This window comes from Ambystoma mexicanum, chromosome 5p (assembly GCF_040938575.1).
Source record: "Ambystoma mexicanum isolate Mex_15411 chromosome 5p, UKY_AmexF1_1, whole genome shotgun sequence".
Classification (NCBI taxonomy): Eukaryota; Metazoa; Chordata; class Amphibia; order Caudata; family Ambystomatidae; genus Ambystoma; species Ambystoma mexicanum.
In genome coordinates, this window is record NC_090930.1 from 537,272,677 (window position 1) to 537,295,622 (window position 22,946).

The following is a 22,946-nucleotide window of genomic DNA, read 5'->3' on the forward strand; positions in this document are numbered from 1 at the left end:
GGTTTAAATCTGCAACATCTGACACCAAGGAGAGAGAGCACATCTTTGGAAGCGGCATGGAGGCGAATGCAGACGGCGTGAAGAGGAACCACAGTGCAGGAAGCCCGCCGCCTGAGAGTACGAGGCAGTGGGAACCGTGCACAGAAGAGAAGGACGCAGCGAATACATAGATATGATATGATATGATAAGGCATTTGTAACGCGCCTATACACAGGTGTTTCAAGGCGCGACGAGGCAGGGAGGGGGGAACAAGGGGAAGACAGACAACGATCCTACTAGGCCAGGTGTCATTCAGATCGCGCAAGTGCAGGGGGAGGGGGAGGGGAGAAGTGCATGGGGAAGGGGAGGGGGGAAGTGCAGTACAAGGTAAGTAGAATAAATAAATAAAAGGGCCAGCTGGTGGCAAGTGCAAGGTAAGTGCAGAACAAGTGCTGGGAAGGGGGGGCTGTAAGGGATAAAGAGACAGTCCCGCAGTGCAGGGGTTGCCAGGGAGGCAGTGCAAGAGGAGAGTGGCTGGGCCCAGGACCGAGGTCGGTGAGAGTGGCCCAGTTGCAGATTCAGTGCAGTTTCAGCGAAGAATTAGCAGGGGAGAGGGAGAGAGAAAGCAGAAGCAAAGAGGAAGGTTTTGAGGTGCTTCCGGAACCGGAGATGGTTCTCCTCAAGTTTCAGGGGGGCAGGAAGGCTGTTCCAGAGGGAGGCCCCTGCCGCGGAGAGAGATCTACCCCCAGCTCGTTGCTTCGAGAAGCGGCTGACCCTGAGGGAGTTGGAGACGGATGAGCGAAGGGCTCGGGAAAGAAGATATTTAGGAAGAGAGAGTTGAAGGTATTTAGGCCCCAGGCCCCAGAAGGCCTTGTGGACAATGCAGAGGGTTTTGAACTTTATCCTCGCAGCCACTGGGAGCCAGTGTAGAGATTTCAGTCCTGGAGAGATACGGTCCCTGGGCTTGAGGCCAAGGACAAGTCTCGCAGTTCTGTTCTGGATGAGTTGCAGAGGGCGGAGTGTGGAGGCAGGCAGATTAAGATAAAGGCTGTTACAGTAGTCCAGTTTTGAGAGAACCAGGGCTCGGGAGACAGCGAGCTTCTGGGGGAAGGAGAGGAAGGGAAGAATACCTCTGAGGAGGTGCAGCTGGTAGTGTGACTTCTTAGAGACGTCAGATATATGAGGAGAGAAGGAGAGTGTGGAGTCGAAGATAACCCCAAGGTTTTTTGCCTTGCAGGGAGGAGCAGGAAGAGGGCCAAGAGAGGCCGGCCAGAGAGCTGCAGGGAAGGAGGGAGTGGGTGTGCCGATGAGCAGAATCTCAGTCTTACTGGCATTAAGGCAGAGGTCATTGGCGGCACACCATTCCTGGATAGCAGACAGACAGTCAGAGATGAGGGAGGGAGAGGAGGAGGCCGAGGGTAGCCTGAAAATGAGCTGGGTATCGCCCGCATAGCACTGAAAGTTGGGGCAGAGAGCGGCTATGCGGTGGGCAAGGAGTGCCAGATACTGGTTGAACAGCCAGGGGGAGAGATTAGATCCCTGGGGGACACCACAGGTGGAGAAAAAGATGTCAGAGAGGAAGGACCCGAGTTGGACCTGGGAGGGTCGATTGGAGAGGAAAGAGGTCAGCCACGCCAGAGCCTGACCAGTGATACCCAGGTTATCACGGAGACGGTTGAGCAGGATGGCATGGTTGACAGTGTCAAAGGCAGAAGAGAGATCGAGCAGAATGAGAACACACGGAGTGTTGGAGTCGAGGTTCAAAAGCAGGTCCTCACGGATGTTCAGGAGAGCAGTTTCCGTGCTTCTGGCAGCTCTGAAGCCAGATTGATGGTCATGAAGACTGCCAACAGATTCAGCATGGAGGTTAAGCTGGGAGATGGCCAGTTTCTCCAGGAGCTTGCCCAGGAAGGGAGTGATGGAGATTGGGCGATAGTTAGCCGGGCAGGAGGGGTCAGAAGAGGGTTTCTTAAGAAGAGGGTGCACAAGGGAGTGCTTAAGGGGGGATGGGAAAACTCCAGAGGCGAAGGAGTGGTTGCAAAAGTCAGCCAGGGCAGGGGCCAGGGAGTCAATGTGGTCCTTGATAGTTTTGGAGGAACAGGGGTGAACCTGTTTAGACGAGACTTTCATAGATCGGACTTGTCTGGAAACCTCGTCAGCAGAAAAAAGGGGAAAGGCAGAGAAGGAGGGAGGAGGGGTGGCTGCAGAAGGGCCCGAGGAAGAGCCGGACAGGGAGGGAGGGAGGTGGTAGGAGGAGAGTGAGGATAGGATGTCCTGAGTTTTGGAGATGAAGTGAGAGGCCAGTGCAGTGCAGAGGGCCTGGGAGGGGACAGGAGAGGTAGAGACTGCAGCAGGGTTGGCAAGCTCCTTGCAGATTTTAAATAGTTCGGCCGAGTTGTTAGATGACGCAGAGATGCGGGCTTGGATAAGGGCTCTCTTCTTGGTGAGAACGGAGAGACGGTATTGCCTTTGGAGCAGGCGGCAGGCCAGTTTGTCAGAGGATGAACATGAAGCACGCCATTTCCTCTCTGCCACCCTGCACTTGCGTTTTAGGGTGACAAGATCCGAGTCATACCAGGAGTTACATTTGGCTTTGGGCTTCAGGCGGATTCTCATGACAGGGGCAAGGATATCAAGAGTATCAGATATAGCAGAGTGGAGCATGGAGAGGGCTGTGTCAGGGTGGGAGTCAGCCGAGGGGGGAGGTGGGGGAGAGAAGGTGGCTGCGAAAGCCTCAACTGACACGCGCTTCATGGGTCAGATGACCGAGAAGGTGGGTGGCAGTGGTGAGGGTGGCTTTGCCTGTGGGTTAGGGAGGGTGAGGTGGGAGGATAGGAGAAAGTGATCACTCCAGGAGAGAGGAGTGGAGAGAGGGACGGAGAGGGGAAGGTCAGAAGAGATCAGAGCATCAAGAGTGTGCCCTGCAGAATGAGTAGGCCCAGACGGGAGAATAGAGAGTGAGAGAGAGTCGCAGAGGTCACGAAAACGTCCCGTGGGGGGACAGGAGGCATCCAAGTGGATGTTGAAGTCACCAAGAAAGAGGAGTTGAGTGGTAGAGGACAGGAGTGAGGAGGAGAGGTCAGCCCCCTCAGAGAGGAAGGAGGAGATTTGACCAGGTGGCCGATAGACAGTAGCCAGGGTAAGGGAATGGCTAGGAGAGAGAGAGAGACGGCAGACAAGGCATTCAAAAGAGGAGTAGGTCTGCGTAGGAGTGACAGAGGCAGGAATCCACTCAGGGAAGATAAGGGCCACACCCCCACCAGCACGGTTGGGCCTGGGCACAGAGAGGATCTTGTAACCGTCAGGTAGGAGTGTGTCAAGGCTGGTGACAGAGCTGGCCGTGAACCAGGTCTCAGTGAGACCTAGGACGTCAAGGTCCAGTTCCTCAAGAAGGTGACAGATATCAGAAGAATGCTTGATTGCAGAGCGAGAGTTAAGAGTGGCAATGTGGAGAAGGTTGCCATCCTTGAAGGACTTCCGGGGAGGGGTACAGATCAGAGGTACGCCCTGCGGGGGTGTAGAAGAGGGAGGTAAAGAAGTAGCACGAGAGCGGGCAGGGAGGGAGCGTAGAGGCAAGGAAGCCGAGGACAGAGGAGGGGGGACAGCAGGAGAGGAAAGGAAGTTGATGAGGCGTGGGAAGCATCTATCAAAGAGATGAAGGTTGGCCTGAGGGCCTTGGACCAAGACGGTCCCATTAGTGTAGACATTAATGATGGCCTTAGAGGAGTGGAAGGAGGCCAAGAGGATATCCCAGCGGGTGCCACCATTAATGGGAGAAGAGGAGAAAGGAGAGAGCACAGAGACCATATGAAGGGTCCATAGGTCAGGCGAAGGTAAGAAAAAGAGGATGTCAGTGAGAGTTTCCTTGGAGCAGGCACGAGTGTAGGTGTCAGCAATAGGGAGGCCTGGGTTGGAGACCAGGATGTCCTTTTTAAATTTTTTTCCTACCAGATTTAGTGAGGAGAGCAGGATAGTCAATAGAGAAGCAGTTAGAGAAGATAGGCGAGATAGAGAGCACCATGGAGTAGGCGGGAGTGGGGAGGGGGAGACAGACGATACGAGAGCACAGAGAGCACACAGGCAGGAAGTAAGCGGCAAGGCCAAGTTTACCACATTTCAGAACGGTGAGTGCGCATTAGGTACAGAGGTCACCTAAGTGTGAGAATCCTGCGAGGGGAGAAAAACCCTAGTTACCGCAACTGTGGGACACAGTGAGGTGAAGACACCATGTGAATGAAGTGACCAGGAATAGAAGGGGTGGGCCGGGAGAAGGTGGAGATAGAAGTACAGGCACCAGGCGTCCCCTGCGGACACCTGCAGACACACAGGGAGCCGCAACCGTAGGAGCCGCCCTTTGCCTAAGGGGCCCTTAGCCGAGGGGGCTGCCGGGCAGGGGGCTGCCCAGGAAGGGGGGTGGATATGGGCAGAGGGAGGAGGGGAAGAGGAAAAGGGGGGGGGTGTGGGCGGGCAGGGAGGCGGGAAGGCAGAGGAGGACCAGGAAGTGGGAGGGGGAAAGCAGGCACAACAACGCGCTCAGAGCGCCATACAAAATAAATACTTTTTCCTTTTTTATGCACAATTGAACTCACGGGGCCCGCAGGGCCAAGCAGGGCTTCCCTAAACCAGCTGATCCCTCAGGCTACCGGTGACTGCTCTCCCACGCTCGGATGAACAAAGAAGCGAGCGGGGGGAGCAGCCGCCGAGTAGGCCAGGGGGAGGCTGCTAGTCAGCCAATCAGAGGGAGGGGTGGGCGGGCAGGGAGGCGGGAAGGCAGAGGAGGACCAGGAAGTGGGAGGGGGGAAAGCAGGCACAACAACGCGCTCAGAGCGCCATACAAAATAAACACTTTTTCCTTTTTTTATGCACAATTGAACTCACGGGGCCCGCAGGGCCAAGCAGGGCTTCCCTAAACCAGCTGATCCCTCAGGCTACCGGTGACTGCTCTCCCACGCTCGGATGAACAAAGAAGCGAGCGGGGGGAGCAGCCGCCGAGTAGGCCAGAGGGAGGCTGCTAGTCAGCCAATCAGAGGGGGGGGTGGGCGGGCAGGGAGGCGGGAAGGCAGAGGAGGACCAGGAAGTGGGAGGGGGGAAAGCAGGCACAACAACGTGCTCAGAGCGCCATACATAGCAATTTACGGGTTGCATGCTGAGCCAGCAGGTTGAAAGGCAGAGAAGCAGAGAAATGCGAGGGACACTTGAAGCACCCAGTAAGCCCAGGGAAGACGTATGGGTTACCAGGTTGACTGAAAGTGTGTGCCGTTTTATGAAAGGAACACAAGAAAGGAAACAAGAAGCTTGTGAATAGATTAAAATATTTGTCAATTGTGCGTATGGGCCTTTAATCACCTTAACCCAGGCAGGCCCACCACTTATGAAGCAAGTGCAGGTTTGTATGCAAAGCAAGTTTATTGTACAATCGTCCGGGGGGGGGGGGCAGATGATGCTGTAGAATCAAACTAACCAGAGTCTCCCTGAACCACATAAATTTACACATTAAATAAATGTTTGCAACAGTGAAAACACTCTGATATAATTTATTGCAATCCACCCCCCCCACATGATTGGTTAAAACCTATTCAAAGAAATACAATCTTTCTCCAATTCCCCCATTCCCATTGGTCACGAAAATCTCAACTACCATCTTCAGCTCATGTGTACAACACACTCTCTTTTAGTATTTGTCCCTGGTGGGTCGTGACATCATCACATACTTACATATTCATATACAAACATAATGTATTACAAGTCACAGCTGGTCTGAGACCTCCTAATCTTAAACGTAATTGCACATGGTTTGTATGAATACTTCAAATACTTCAAACAACACAAGGAGAGGCGAATAAACAGGTTCCCTTTCGACTGTCAATAACCATCTTGCCCACCCTGACCAACTGGTGTCTCCGGAACAAAATCTAATCTAAATGACTACCAATTCAACATGTATGGCATATCCTGAGAAAACAATCGAAATCCACGATTATCGGTCCCTTTGGCGTCCAGCGTCACTTCATCCCACTTTTATAATCAAAAGCAAATGGCTGGATGCCTCTCCAAGCTCCCATACAGTTAAAAAGATTACATATGCCTTTGTGATTCTGCCAAGCCATAAAAACCATGGGGCGGCATGTTGGCTTTCCATCTGCTAAGGTCGTAGTTACTCATTACCTCTCCTCCAGGCAGCAAAACCAGCGTTTCCCAATCACTTAAAATTCAACTTGGGAACCCCTGACTGCAGAGTTTAACAATTTTAACAAAGAGACATATCAAAAAGGTGCAGGCATTGACAAAATCATTCAATTGTTAAGTGCAAACATTGTGCACAGGAAGCAGGCTTCAGACACTCCCGGTGTGCTACTTTAAAGTCTTACAAAAAAGTATGAAAAAAAGATCTGCAGTAAGTTTTGCATGGTAGAAAGACTTGATATTACTCAGACAACTTACTTCTGAAGGTGTCAGCATACTATTGCGGAGGCTTTTAAATAACCATGTGACAAAATATCACAAAATACACAAGACACTCTCTCTAGTCATGGTAGCCTTGGTGTAAGGTTGGCAATAGATGTACTGCCCTATTCCTTAGTACAATAATGTGACTTGTTAACACCTGCTGCGAAATTCTGAGTCAGCACTACTGTACATGAACTTCAGTATCATGGCTCTGCAGCCATGTTATAGACACAGTGTGAATGGCACTGGACATATGTGAGGTTAAGAAAGTCCACCTAAGAATGAGCACCCTTTCACCCTGGCCCTTTAACATTTATATTGCCCCACTTGCTCACCTTATCTCTACTTTCTCCCTACACCCAACTCTTCTTCAAACTTCGATCTGAACCGCTTCCTACTTCCTATACCATTCCTGACTGTCTATCTGCTATCCAGTCCTGGTGTGCCTCTGATGAGCTATGTCTCAATGCCAGAAAGACTGAGATCCTTCCTATTGGGACTCCTGCTTCTTCCTTCCTACTTTCTCCCCCGCTCCTTCCACTGAAGCCAGAAACCTTGGAGTCATCTTCGACTCCTCTTCTCTTTCCTTACTCACATCCTTGCCAAGGAGGCCCATTTCCAACTCCACCTCCTCACAGGTATTCTCCCTTTCCTCACCTTTCTCCGGAAGCTCAATTTCTCTATAGCTCTGGTACTCTCTAGGCTGGGCTACTGTAACAGCCTCTTCCTTAATCTACCCTCTTCCTCTCTCCACCTCCAACTAATCCAGGATAGGGCTGCAAGACCTATCCTTGGCCTTAAGCCCAGGGACTGTATTACTCCAGCCCTAAAATCTCTCCACTGGCTCCCAGTTGCTGCAAGGATCAAATTGAAATCCCTATGTTTTTTCCACAAGGCTGTCTGGGGCCAGGGACCATGCTATCTACAACTTGTATTCACTGAAATCGACGCCGGTCCATCCCATTCTCTTGAATGACCACACAATAGATTCTTCATGTGACAAAGATTTGTGTGCAAGTTAGATTTGTACCCAAGTCCTACTCATCCTGCTCTGCCTGCCCTTCTTCATCCACCATCTCACCCTCCTCAAACACCATCTCCCCCACCTCACGCCCCATCTCAACCTCCATTTCCCCCTCCTGGCTCACAACCTCAAAGTCTGACAAGAACGTTGAGTTGTTCAGCTCCTCATTGTCTCCCTCAGCACTTCCACCAAATGTATCGACATGGTGTTAAGGTGTAAATGTGCAGACATGACTGTGTTTAAGGTACTTCATGTGCTTAAGATACCAATGTGCAAAACACAAAACAAGTGACAAAGGAATTAACACCAGACCGACACAATGGGAAAGGGTTCTCAGAACACACAAACAGTAGGTAAGGTGACTGAGGACATAACAGAAACGTTCTTGGATTTGCACAAATATTTCGCTACAAATACTGGAAAGGAAAGGCGTTAGACAGCTTTATATATATTTATGATGACAAAAAGGGAAAAAAGAACAGTGCCAAATGCAAGCAGGGATTTTTTTTTTACAATAGAGTAAGTGTAAAAACTAAAAAGGTACGAATAGAGAGGGAGTCTAAAGAATGCACACAAATATGTATTTGTTATTGGGTTCACAAAAGGTGAGCCTAGTAGAGGAGCAAAAAATATCTGTGCAAGTAATTTGGGCATAACAGAGGTTGGTGGAAGGGGAAGTTACAGATTATAATAGCTTGGATAGCCCCTAGGCGTAGCAATTCCTGCTAAGTTGTCCCTAAATAGCCTGGTCTTGAATTCTCCCTGGACTGCAGAAGTGTTGGAGTGGTCCTGTTTGCAGCCAGGATGTTGTTCCAGTATGCTGGACAGTAGCAAGATAAGGCCTATTTCCTGGTTTTGCCTTTGTATAGAGCTTTAGTCTCAATCCTCACAATGTCTGGCTGCTAAAGCAGTGTGTTAGTAGGCTTTAGTTGCCTTGTATGTGGGGCAGGCAGTTTTGAGGAGTACCCTGGCTGGGCTGTGGGAGATGGGAGAGATGTGTTCAAATCTGTTAAGTCCCATTATGATCATGCAGCAGCGTGTTGCACAGCCCTAAGAGAGACCAAGTGTGCGGCGGGACGATGGTGAGAAGGGTGTTCCCTCCATCGAGGTGTGAGACTATCAGGGCCGGACAATGGCTCTGAAATTCTCACTTGAGAGGAAGGGTATTATCTTCTGGAGGAGTGCCAATTGATACTAGGCTGTTTGGGCTTTTTTGTTGATACATTTCTGGAAGGAGAAATTGCAGTCTATATTAAACCCAGGGGATTTGCACACGGGGCCAAGTGAGGCCAAGTGAGGTGTGAATCCATCGAAGTGAATGTTATTCAGCCACCCTTAGAGGGCCTCTTCTTCAGATAGAACGATTATTAGGGCCCATTTGATTTTATTCGGATTCATGTAGGTGCTTGTCATTGAAGTTCCTGAGGCTTGTAATGTCTTGATTACAATTCACTTTGTGGTATCATCAGTGTATTGGTGAAGTGAGATGTTAGGATCATTGAGAAGTTACAGAAGTAGTTCTGCACAGAGATTGAAGATCACTGGGGAGAGTACTGATTCCTGTGGGGGTCGGATCTGCAGTTACCCTCTGGTATCTGTTAGGGAGGTAGGATGCAAACCAATTCAGGAAAGCTTGTGAAACCCATTCTATTTGCAAGTAGCCTTGTAAGTGAGAATTTTTTGACTGTGTCAAATGTTGCAGGCAGTCCAAGGAGGAACAAGATGCAGGAATCACTTTAATCTATGAGTTGGGGAGTATCATTCATCAGCTGGATGGTGGCTGAATCCGAAGTGAATCTGGATCGAAAGCCAGATTGTTAGTCATAGAGCAGACTACAGTAATTAATCTGCTTGTGAAGTTCATTGGCAACAGCCTTTCCAATGACTCTACCAATCAATGGCCAGTATTTAGGGATGCTGTCTGGATCTAGTTTGGGTTTCTTGAGGAGTATGTTGATGAATCCTGTTTTTAAGGTGCTTGGAAAGATGACCTGATTGAGCAAAGCATTGACAATTTGGAGGGGAGTGGTAAAGGCGATACAGAAAACTGTTTTATGTTCGGGGAAATAACAATGTAATCCTCATATAAAGTAGGTTTTAGTGACCTGAGATTTCAAGAGCCCTTGTCTGTGTGAGGGGAGGGTGAAGGTTGGCCAGGGTTGTAATGTGCAGGATATGGTGCCTAATTATATAATTCTTGTCAATGAATAAATTGTTAATGGCATTGCGTTTTCCTGTGGATTCTGGGATTGCTGTGTTGGGCAATGAGTTGCATCAGTGGGTTGTTCATCAGTGTTTGATTGCCACACAGAGAGCTTTATTCGGTTAGCAGATGCCACAATTGTTGAGGAGTAAAACACAGCTTTTGCTCGAGTGATGAATTCCTAGTGAGTACTGCTTGATTGCTTTAAGTTGAGGAGGTCCTTGTGCTTATGTGTGTTGTGCCACAAACTGAAGAACAGGCCTTCAGAAATATCAGACACAGCTAAAACAGCACACACAGATAACAATCACTTCCAAAGCTCCCATAGGCTCACCAAAAGCAATCCAAAACTCCTCCAGAACCACCAATTTGTAACCCTGGTCGTGTCCACTGCTAGCGTTTCAGTCAAACAAAAACCACAGCAAAGCAGGAAGCAAGCTGGGTCTTCACCTTGATGATGGCCATCCTTGCCTCCTGGTTCTACACAGTTGACCACCAAACACTCACCAACAATCTATATCACCACCTGGGGATCAACAAGATCATCCTCAGCTTGTTCAAATCTTACCTTGCTAGTCACCACCAGTTTGTACAAAAGGATTCTTCAAGATTACCAACTCTACTAATCACCCTTGGAATCACACAAGGATCCTCCGTCTCCTCTTTGGCTTTCAATCTATACATGGAAATGCTTGGAACCCTCCTCGCTCTAAACAACATCCACATCCACTAATATGCAGATGGCAGGCATTTCTACCTCACAATATCCTCCATCGAAAACATCCACAGGCTCAAGGCCTGCCTCACATTGATCCAGTCATGAATGCCCAATGCTTACCTGAAGTTCAACCCCTCCAAGATTGAATTCCTTCTTCTGACCAACAACACATAATATTCTGACATCCAGGCATTGCTCTCTGCTATGCATCTCTAGGGCTTCACACCCCATCTGGCCACCTGCAATAACTCTCTTGGCTTTGATATCGACAGACACCTCTCTCTCAAATTGCACATAGCACGGAAAACACAAATGGCTTGGTACCAACTTTCATTCCTTCATCCCAGAAAGAAACTTCACATCTGCTGTCCAAGCCTTGGTCGGTGCCCAGCAGGAAGGTAGCAATTCCATTTTAGAAGGGCTTCCAGTGGTTACACTGGCACCCCTGAGTTGTGTCTTGCATGCTGCAGGAAAACTCCAAGGCTCTGCAAATTGAACCACATCACCCGATCCTCATTGAACAGCACCGGCTCCCACTGCAAGCCCGTATCATATTCAAATCGTGATGCATCATCTACCAAACCCGCCTTTGACTATCAGGCATTTCAAATCAACAAATCCTGATTGAAGTGGTAGGCAAGGTTAAAACACTCCGCATGACCCTGGAAGCCTCCCTTAATGCAGATGCTCAAGCCATGTATGTTAGCAAAAATTGTAATTATTACATCAGACTTCTTAAAGCAATCAGACCCCTACTTGGTGAAAAGAATTGTGCTACTATAGCCAGAGCTACCATCTTGTCGCGTCTGGATTATGGAAACGCACTCCTCGCAGGTGCAAGTAAGCAAAGCATGCAAAAATTCCAACTGGTCCAAAATAATGCGATCAGACGATTAAAACAAAAACAAGAAATGAGCACATCAGTGAAGCCAGACGGGACCTCCACCGGCTGAAAATGGAGGACCGTGTACTATTTAAGTACTTATGCCTAACACACAAGTGTCTTTATGGCAAAGCACCAGCCTATCTGAAGTCCAAACTCAACTTCTACAACCCTACCAGGGTACTAAGATCAGAAGCCAAGGGCCTGATAACAAGCCTGAAATATAAAAAAGAACTCGGTATGGGTAGAGCTTTCCCCAACTGAGCAACAGTCAGCTGGAACAAACTTCCGATCTGTCTTAGGTTAGAGACTAATCACTCCTCCTTTCGTAAAAAAGCTTAAAACTGTGCTCTTCAAGTAAGCCACCCTGTTAAGATTCCTGGCCTTGAAAATGTCCTAACTCTATCTGTACTGTGATCTGTTCTGTCTCACGTTTTGTTACTATCTGTCTGTCCATGTCTCCATGTATGCACCCCGATGCCTGCAGGCAGTCGGCGCAATACAAATAAACAAATAAATAAATAATAAATAAGGCTGTCACTCTAAAGTCCACATTCTATGCCACTGAGAAACTCAGCATCTCCAGAGGCCCATGATCAACCAGAAGTAAGGACATGTGCAGACTTGAAAGAAGGAAAGAACTAGTAGACAGGGCTTCTCTGTCTATGATCCAAGACTCTAGAACCTCCTCCTGTCAACATCAGACTCACACCACCTCGGTTCTACAGTTTATGAAGGTGCTCAAGACCATCCTCTTCAAAGAATGGCTCTACCCTAACAACTAGGTCCACACACCCTCCACTCTCCACCCTACTTGAGACTGGGTGATCTACTCTCCACTGTTTCCACCCTTGGTTACATGTAGATCATTTGCTGTCAAATTGCTCACCCTCCCACTCCCCTGTTGTTAGCTCCCCACTCCCATGTTTCTCTGCTTACCTCACTGTGTTCATCCTCAATAATTGTAAAGTGCCCATTGCTTCTCGAAACTAGGCCTGTACTCAATAATTGCTATAATATTAACAATAATAATACTCTATTTACACCTCATTAATTGTCTCTGTTTTAGGAAACCACTTACCATCGGTCACCAAGGGCTTTCCTTTGCTTAGGGTTGTGGTACTTTGCATTGGGCCTTCCTCAGGGCCACCTATGCCTGAGTTGCTCTTGGCAGTAGCGACTCTGGCCTAGTCCTCTAGAGGATAATAGCTGCAAGTTATCCAAGGCAAGCACTGCCTGTCTCCAGATTGTCCCTGTATATGCAGGGACAGTGTATGAGAGTCATGGTTGCTCTCTCCATTCCTTCACTTCCCTTCTTCTCACTTTTCCCTGTTTTTTATAATGCTGATGGGAAATGGCACTGAGCTGAACAGTGTGATTAGCTGTGGCAGTGTTCTGATATTTTGGGGGGGGGGGGTTGGTTGGTCTAAAACTCTTAACTAGATACCCTTTAATCTCCATATTTGGGAGATATTCTTCACCTGTGCTGCCCCTGCCTATAAACCACATATTTGAGTAACACCTCCATTTTCGAAATCCCTTTGTACCAGCACAGGTACCTGATGACCTCCAAGTGGCGAGCCACAACATTCCGATATACCCCCTGCTGACCACGAGATCTGGGGTCATCGGAACCGGCCAGTCAATGTTTTCGGTAACCCTGCGATGTTTGCCATGTGGGCTCCACTTGTTCATTCTGCATGTAAGTAGCAGAGAGACTGCAATACCGGCTCATTTTGTTCAGAATAGAATGAACAGTGGAAGTGGAGTGTATGTTACTGTCACATGACTGTCTGCAAGGGTCATTCTCCTTTAATAATTACTGGCTAAAATGTGTGAGATATGACTGTAAATTGCCCTTTTACCTCAGGAGTTTATTGAAGAGTTGAAGAAGGAACCTGTAGCACCTTTCCAGGTACAAAAACCCACCTAGATGGGATAGGCAAGCCTGTGGGATCCCACTCCTTCCACCCTCTAAGGGGCGCGTTAGGTAGCAGCCAGGACATATTGGCATGCCCCCTCATACAATAAGATGGGTTGTTCCTGCAAAAGTTCACAGTCATCACCACTGTCTTCTGATATAGACTCATCGGGTGATACGGGGAAAGTGCCAGCTCAAGCAGTATACATGCACCGTTTTCATTTTCAGAAAAAAGCAGAAGATTCTGTAAAACAAAACAGCCTAGAAAGATACCCAGAAGGGTCCCCTTTGCAATAGATACACAGCAGAAATCAAATCAAGATACAGATAGAATCAGATGAACCAGATGGCAGTGGCATAAGAAGACACATAATGGAATGCCTAGATTCAAGAGAAATCATAGTTGTATATTGCCTCAGGGAAACACTTGAGTGAGCAGTATTTCAATAAGAAAAAACACGTATCTAAGATATTGAGGGTATCTTGTGGCTCTCGCTAGTCTGGATGAAGATGAATACATCACTCAGGTAGAGTTATTGAACCTCGTTTGGGACCAGACAGTGGTCTCAAAGTGCATCAACTATTATTCCAGCATTGACGAGAGACAAGTATCCTTTATAAAAGGAATACTGTGCATCTTTAAAGGATATATGTACACAAAGACAGATTTTAAGAGATCTGAGCACGGCTGATTTTGCTGCGGCCGGAATGTGCGCATGAGAAAGGTGCGAACTACCAAAAGTTTGCACCTTTCTCATGAGAACACACTTACATACTACGTGGGATGGGGGGGTTTCTCCTGCAACCCACGCTCACTATACTGTCAAGTATAGTGAGCGGGGTGTTGCAGGGGACACCCCTGCAGCCCCCGTTTTTTCTTCATTTTGTTTTGCAAGTGTGCTGTGGGGGTGTCCCCTGCAACACCCCGCTCACTATGCCGCAGTCTTTTTTATTTTTTTTATCTTACCTTAACTTACAGCCGGTCAAGTGGCACAGCAAGTAGAGCGCTCCCTTTGACATCTGTGCAGAGCCTGTTAACGCAGGTTCGAATCCCGGCAGGGCCAAACTCAGCCGTTCATGAGCACCACCTCAGATACCTGAGGGTTTGTAGCGTTATATAAATGCCTAATTATTATTATTACCTGCAATGCCACCACCAAAGGTACAAACTTTTGGTCGATCGTACAAAACCCAAAGACACACCACAAATTCTGCAAAGGGCTGCCAGCAGCAAACCCTACAGATATTGCCAGTCTTTGCACCTATATATGCAAACAACAAACGGTATGTGTATAGTTTCTAAAGTATGTTGTAACAGATTTACGACACAGCACACTCCAGACAAGGACTCTTTCCTCTGGCAAGGAATGTGGCGCACAATAAGACCCCTTTTTATCGTTATTGATTTTGGATTCTACTCTGAGAAGGCATCCAAGCTGTCTCACACCCACCTTGCCAAAAAACAAGTGTCGCAATGTACCATGAACCAGGCCGGTGTGTAACAATTAAATATTTATGAATTTCTAGAATTCAAATTCAAAATCAAACAAATCAAATGTAAGGCAGCAACCACCACGGTGTGGCAATATAATTGCAGAACCTTAGGGTACAGTTTATTCAACTAACACAATGTACATACCCCCTTGAGAGGAATGGAAACAAAATCACTTTTGTGTTACCATCAGATAGCACATATGTTATGCACTCCCCTGCAACACTTCCTCCAAACACCTGCTTACTAAATTCTGTGTGGATGGAAAGGAGTGGCAAGGAGTCAGAAATAAATTCGACCTACCACCCCAGAATGGGAGGCCAAAACGAAAAATGAAAACCCTAAAAAGGAGCAAAATAGCATACTCAGATTGCACTTGTTACTTATAGATCAGTTACAGTTGTGGTAAGATAGATAGGACATACATTCGTGTGGATTTACTGAAGATGCAACGAAGCTTATACGCTACTGGGCAGGGAACTAAAGCAACATGAACTCTGTAACGCTCACCTGATTCCCACGGAGGCGCAGGTCTGGCTTCGAGTGCTGATGCTTCTTCAATGGTGAAGCGCTGGACTCTGAAGATGGACAGGAAGGGCCCTCTACTCTGGCTTCTCTGGCTCGCAGGAAAATTCCCCTGTGCGTGAAAAGGGAGTATTACCTACTGACTGAGTTATGCTCAAGCCTCCCACTCTCTTCCAACCCTCCACGATACCCTTCCACGATTCCCCGTGAAGTCTCACCTTAGGGTCAGGAAGGATGAGCTCTCCATCCTGCTTCTGATGCAGGGGCGTGTTGAAACCCAGTTACTTCACTGGATTGAGGATTGATGGGAGTTCAGGTAAGCTTGACTATTCAGGTAAGGCTCTGTAAAAGTTCTGTTGCAAGTTCAAAAGTCCAAGCTTAATAATAATGTTCATTGTCTTTTTGCAGCAAGCGCTAATGCTTATGTCTTTTTTCCCCTTAGGGGCCGGGGTTCGGAATGCCGGAGATATGGTACCGACCCGAAGTGAAACGTGTAGTTCCAGTTCCAGTAAATGGTAGGTTAGTTCTGGATGAGCGCTCGGGAACTGTCTTTGCATACGCTCATTCAATGTCTTTGTCTTTTTTCCCCATAGGGGCCGGGGTCCGGAAAATGCCTGGAAGCGGCAACACCCGAAATGAAATGGGAATGACCCAACAGGTAAGTCTTATTCCCTTCCTTCTCTCACCTTTTATTTCTTGTCTTTTTCTCTAGGCTCTGGGAAGTGGCTGTGTATCCGGATGATCACTGCTGAAGATGGAGGAACCCAGGAAAGGTGAGTGAAATGCAGCGCTGCAGCGATCGTAACGAAATGCTTTTAAAAAATAATGTCTTCCCTTTCAGGATCGTCGATGATGTCTCCGTGGTGCAGATTTAGCTGGTAAGGTCTCTTGTCTCCCTTTGCAGGTGACCCAGGATGCTGACAGGCGTGGCTGAAGTCCAGATGCAGGAGCTGACATGGTGAGCGTCCAGCTGCGAGGAGCAGAACAACGCGAAGCGTGAGTTGCTGATCGGGTGTGGTTTAAATAGCTTTGGAAGAAGTTCCCAGAGTGTATCCTTCCACCGATCAGGTATGTATCCTTCCGAGACCACACCCGGGTGGAAAGTAGTCCCACAGGTAAAGTAGTTCCATTCAGGCCTCAAGAGGGCCTGGATGCAGCAGCATGGTCTGCATCAGGTAAGTGCACATTAAAACACTTGAACACATGTCTAGCTTTATGAGCCTGGCGCCTAAGGCGCCAAGACAGGGGTCCAACATGAGCCTGGCACCTAAGGCGCCAGGACTGCGTCCAAAGGGCCCCAGCTTGGGCCCGCTAGCACTCTCCTGGGGGAAATGATGCCTGCCTCTGGGGTTGCTGGGTCGGACCTGGCTCCTTGGAGGTAGGCATCATGACAGTACCCCCCTCAAGGCCCCTCCCAAGTTTCTTCCCTCCGGGGGTTTGGGCTTGTTCGGAAATCTCTGGTGAAACCTTTGCACTAATCGAGGTGCGTGGACATGGTTGCTAGGCTCCCACAATCTCTCCTGAGGTCCATATCCCTTCCAGTCAACAAGATAGAAGAGTTTCGACTTTACCACCTTGAATAAGTCGAAACTAAATGTCTTTAACTTCGAATTCTAATTCCCCTTCAATTTGAACTGGATCTGGAGGCTTGGACAATCGGGTTCCTGGTTGTACTGGCTTCAAAAAAGATGCATGAAAAACTGGATGAATACGCATGTTGGACGGTAGATCCAGTTTAAAGGCCACTGGGTTGATTATAGCTTTGATGGGATAAGGTCCTATGAATCTGGGATTGAAGGTTCGCGGGCCCTTGAGGGGTAAATGTTTAGTTGCTAGCCATACCTGGTCTCCTACTTGGTAAGGAGGAGTTTTACTTCGGTGCAAATCAGCGTTTTCTTCATACTTTTTCTTGGCTTGCTGTAAATGAGTTGCAGCTTCTTTGAAGGCTCGGGTTATTGTGGAATGCAGATGATTTACTGCGGGCATTTCCAGGGTCAGAGGTGGATCTAGGTCAGAGGTCCGAGGATGGTGACCATACAAAGTATAAAAGGGGGTTTGTCCGGTTCCAGAATGCGCTGAATTGTTGTATGCATATTCTGCGATCCAAAGGATGTCTTTCCAATTTAACTCGGATTGGTGTAACATGCACCGAAGATATTGCTCGAGAGTCTGATTGGTTCTCTCGGTTTGTCCGTCGGTCTGGGGGTGGTGGCTGGTGGATAACCGCACATCTATTTGTGCTAGTTGGCAACACTTCTTCCAAAAATGTGAGATAAATTGACTTCCACGATCCGAGACTAATATGGAAGGGAAACCATGTATGCGAACTATATTCTCCAGGAATTCCTTGGCCAAGGTGGAAGCTGAAGGCAAACCCTTTAAAGGGATAAAGTGGGCCATTTTGGAGAATAGGTCCACAATTACAAGGATTGTGTTGTAACCAGCACAAGGAGGCAGATTGTTGTTGTTATAAAGTCCATTGACAGGGTGTGCCATGGCGCCGGTGGAATATCCAAGGGTTGAAGTAGGCCGGCTGGCCTTTTCTTTTGAGCCTTGTTTTGGGCGCAAATTCCACAAGACAGTACAAAAGACTTTATGTCTTTTCTCCAAGAAGGCCACCAGAAGTGGCGTTTGATTTTTTCCTCCGTTTTAGCGATACCAGGGTGTCCTTCCATTAAAGATTCATGATGATGGGCAATAACAAGTTCTTGCAATTCTTTACTTGGCAGAAACAACCGCTCCTGAAGTAGGGTAAGTCATCCTTAACGGTGTATTGAGGACCCTTTTGACTCCATTCCAGTAAGGTTGAAGAGTCTAGAAGTTGTTTTACTTGCGTTTGGATATCCTCAATAGTTTGCAATGAAGTTAAGCCTAAGATCCTTTGCTCAGGTATGATGGGCACTGGTTCTAAGCTCGAATTAGGTTCTTCCATGCCAATCCGGGATAAGGCGTCCACTTTTCCATTCTTGCAGCCAGGGCGATAGGTAATTACAAAATCAAATTCTGCAAAGAATAGAGCCCATCGGAGTTGTCGTGAAGATTGAGCTTTGGCCGTTTTTAAATATTGTAAGTTTCTGTGGTCCGTAATTACGGTGATGGTGTGTCTTGCCCCGAGAAGGTAGTGACGCCAAGCCTTGAAAGCAGATTTGATGGCCAGTAACTCTTTATCGGTAATTGCGTAGTTGATTTCAGGAGGAGAACATTTTCTGGGCCAAAAGGCCACTGGGTGTAGTTGGTTAGTTTTTGGGTCTCTTTGCGACAGGACAGCTCCCATGGCTGAACTGGATGCATCGGTTTCCACTATGTACGGGAGATCTGGGTGCGGTGCTTCAATACAGGTGCAGAGGTGAATTTGGTTTTCAGGTCCTGGAAGGCTTGTTCGGCCTCAAGAGTCCATTCGAAGCGTTTATTTTTCTTTAGGAGAGCGGTGATGGGTTGGACTGTTCGGGAAAATTCCGGGATGAATCTTCGGTAGAAATTGGCAAAGCCGAGCATGCTCTGAACTCCCTTCACCGAGATTGGAGATGGCCATTTGAGGATGGCGTCCACCTTTCGCGAGTCCATTCGGACTCCTTGAGGTGTCAGGATGAATCCGAGAAACTCAACTTCTGTGGTATGAAAAATGCATTTTTCGAGTTTTGCAAATAATCTGTGCTGGCGCAGTTTCTCAAGAACTGCCCTAACATGTTTTCTGTGATCAGATTCTGAAGAAGAGTATACCAGGATGTCGTCAATGTAAACAATGACACAGACATCGATAAGTTCCCGAAGAACATCATTCATAAAGTACTGAAAGGCGGCAGGTGCATTGCACAAACCGAAGGGCATCACCTGATATTCGAAGAGCCCAAAGTTGGTGCGAAATGCAGTCTTCCATTCGTTGCCTTCTTTTATGCGCACCAGGTGATAAGCTCCTCGGAGATCTAACTTGGTGTACACACAAGCGTCTTTCACCTGGTCGATAAGCTCAGGGATCAAGGGCAGAGGATAACAATTCTTAATCGTTATTTGATTTAGGGCGCGATAGTCTATACAGGTTCTAAGGGCGCCTTCTTTTTTCGGCACGAAGAACAGAGCTGAAGAGACAGGAGACTTGGACGGGCGAATAAAACCATTGGCTAGGTACTGATCTAGATACTGACACAAATGCAGGTTCTCAGGTTCCGTAAGAGCATAAATCCTACTACAAGGTAGTTGAGCATTGGGTACCAAATCGATTTGGCAATCATAAGACCGATGGGGAGGTAACGTGTTAGCCTGTTCTTTCTGAAAAACGTCTTGGAATTCTTGGTATTCTGAAGGTAGCTGTACAGGGGTGGAAGTTGCTGAGGCTAGACCCATAGCTGGATTTCTTGGATAACAAGTTGGTTCACAATCAGGAAAACCTATCTTCTTTGCTCGCCAGTCAATTCTGGGATTATGTGTTTCTAACCAAGGAATTCCAAGAATTACTTGAAATTGTGGGGCCTTGATCACATCAAACACGATTGCTTCCCGATGTCCATCCTGACCCAACAGTGTCACTTCAACAGTGGAATGTGTTACAGGCCCTGAGGCTATTTCGGTTCCATCTACTGTAGTAATGACATCTTGGGTTACTTTCGGGCGGAGAGGAAGCTTAATCCTGGAAACCAATTGACGGTCTATGTAATTTCCAATAGCTCCACTGTCGATGTATGCTTTTATAGCATGCAACTGCTGAGGCTGTTTTGGGTCCACGAGCACCATTGGCATGACAAAATGCGAGGTCAAAGAGTTATTTTTCAAGCTCGGCAAGCGGACCCCTACGCTTGCCGGGCTAGGTCGTTTCCCGAATCAGGTGTCACTAATTCGTTATCAGTAGCTCCAACCACCTTCTTAAGTGGTTTAACTGGACCTTTTCAAAGAAAGTGACCGGAAGTCCCGCAATACAGACAAAGTTGCATTTGCCGCCTTCTCTCTCGTTCTTTCTGCGTTAATGGTCCTTTAACACCACCGATTTCCATAGGTTCAGATACGTCGGTACTCTTGGAGTTAACGTGGGTTTTGATCGGTGCTCGGTTTTCATACTTGAACCGATCTGCTTTTCTATTTTGAAGTCTGTGATCAAGTTGAACCACCAAGTCAATGTAGTCTGCGCAGACCTGGGGTGGGTTTACTATCTGAGCTAGAACATCCTTAAGCTCTCCGCGCAGGCCTCGATGAAACAATGTGATCCTTTTGCTTTCTGGCCATCCAGTTTCCACAACCAGTCTGTTAAAGGTGGCTATGTAGGACAGAAGATCCTGATTACCTTGTCGTAAGGATAGCAGTTCGTTATCAAGGGCCTGTCCTTGAGAGTGTCGAGCGAACAATCTTTCCATGCTGGCCTGGAAGCCCTGAAAATTCCGGAGAATGGGATCATCCTGATTTACCAATGGAATAGACCAATCGGCAGCACTGCCACTGAGGTAAGATAGTATAAAGGCTACCTTGGTCTGGTCATTAGGGAAGGCTCCGGGTCTGCATAGAAAGTGTAAACGACATTGGTTCATAAAGACGGCATATTTCTTGGGATCCCCCGCAAAACGGTCAGGCGGGGCCAAAGGCATGTGTCCAGCTAGATTAATTTGTACCGGGTTACTCAAACCCATTGATGTGGAAATGTCTCCGGAATTAGGTAAAGGTGTGTGCCCTGCCTGGGCCTGTAATAACCTTTTGGCTAGGTCATCTGTTCTTTCCTTGGATAAGATCAGTTCTCTTTTGAGAGCGTTAGTCTCCTGGCAGGCTGAGTGCACCTCTGCCCGTAATTCCCCCAAAAGCTGGGCCAGCTGGTCAGTCTCGGAAGTCTCCATAGCGCCCGGGTGGGAAATTGTGGGTAGGCTTCGCGTTCTGTAACGCTCACCTGATTCCCACGGAGGCGCAGGTCTGGCTTCGAGTGCTGATGCTTCTTCAATGGTGAAGCGCTGGACTCTGAAGATGGACAGGAAGGGCCCTCTACTCTGGCTTCTCCGGCTCGCAGGAAAATTCCCCTGTGCGTGAAAAGGGAGTATTACCTACTGACTGAGTTATGCTTAAGCCTCCCACTCTCTTCCAACCCTCCACGATACCCTTCCACGATTCCCCGTGAAGTCTCACCTTAGGGTCAGGAAGGATGAGCTCTCCATCCTGCTTCTGATGCAGGGGCACGTTGAAACCCAGTTACTTCACTGGATTGAGGATTGATGGGAGTTCAGGTAAGCTTGACTATTCAGGTAAGGCTCTGTAAAAGTTCTGTTGCAAGTTCAAAAGTCCAAGCTTAATAATAATGTTCATTGTCTTTTTGCAGCAACCGCTAATGCTTATGTCTTTTTTCCCCTTAGGGGCCGGGGTTCGGAATGCCGGAGATAAGGCACCGACCCGAAGTGAAACGTGTAGTTCCAGTTCCAGTAAATGGTAGGTTAGTTCTGGATGAGCGCTCGGGAACTGTCTTTGCATACGCTCATTCAATGTCTTTGTCTTTTTTCCCCATAGGGGCCGGGGTCCGGAAAATGCCTGGAAGCGGCAAGACCCGAAATGAAATGGGAATGACCCAACAGGTAAGTCTTATTCCCTTCCTTCTCTCACCTTTTATTTCTTGTCTTTTTCTCTAGGCTCTGGGAAGTGGCTGTCTATCCGGATGATCGCTGCTTAAGATGGAGGAACCCAGGAAAGGTGAGTGAAATGCAGTGCTGCAGCGATCGTAACGAAATGCTTTTAAAAAATAATGTCTTCCCTTTCAGGATCGTCGGTGATGTCTCCGTGGTGCAGATTTAGCTGGTAAGGTCTCTTGTCTCCCTTTGCAGGTGACCCAGGATGCTGACAGGCGTGGCTGAAGTCCAGATGCAGGAGCTGACACGGTGAGCGTCCAGCTGCGAGGAGCAGAACAACGCGAAGCGTGAGTTGCTGATCGGGTGTGGTTTAAATAGCTTTGGAAGAAGTTCCCAGAGTGTATCCTTCCACCGATCAGGTATGTATCCTTCCCCGACCACACCCGGGTGGAAAGTAGTCCCACAGGTAAAGTAGTTCCATTCAGGCCTCAAGAGGGCCTGGATGCAGCAGCATGGTCTGCATCAGGTAAGTGCACATTAAAACACTTGAACACATGTCTAGCTTTATGAGCCTGGCGCCTAAGGCGCCAGGACAGGGGTCCAACATGAGCCTGGCGCCTAAGGCGCCAGGACTGCGTCCAAAGGGATAGCTTGGGCCCGCTGGCACTCTCCTGGGGGAAATGATGCCTGCCTCTGGGGTTGCTGGGTCGGACCTGGCTCCTTGGAGGTAGGCATCATGACACACAGGTGAGAAAATACATTTTCAATTTTCAATTTTCAAGATGAAACAATGCAGCAAAAATCACACGTGGCAGAATTGCAATTTCTTATTTTACTCAGAATTTAAACAAGCAAACAGCTGAGAAAATAGGCTAAAGAGTCAAAATCGGAAATCGGTTCTTGTGATGGGAAACAAAGACACATAGCAGATAGGATAATGAGTGAAAGGATGACTCTTTATGGGATGACAGTATGGGTTTTCCTAAAGGAAATGAAAATCGGCAACTACGCAGATAAATTCGGTTTTGATTCTGAAATGACAGGTTCTACTGAGACTATATTTTAATGGCTAGGCAATTAAAGAAAGACACTGCATGCAAGGGGGTTAATTTGCAATTTTAACCAGCTTGCACCGCGTAACTCCTTATAGGGGAATTAACTAATTTATCTCATAAATGGTACTAAGGACTTACACAGATAACTGAAATGATTAGAAAATAATTACG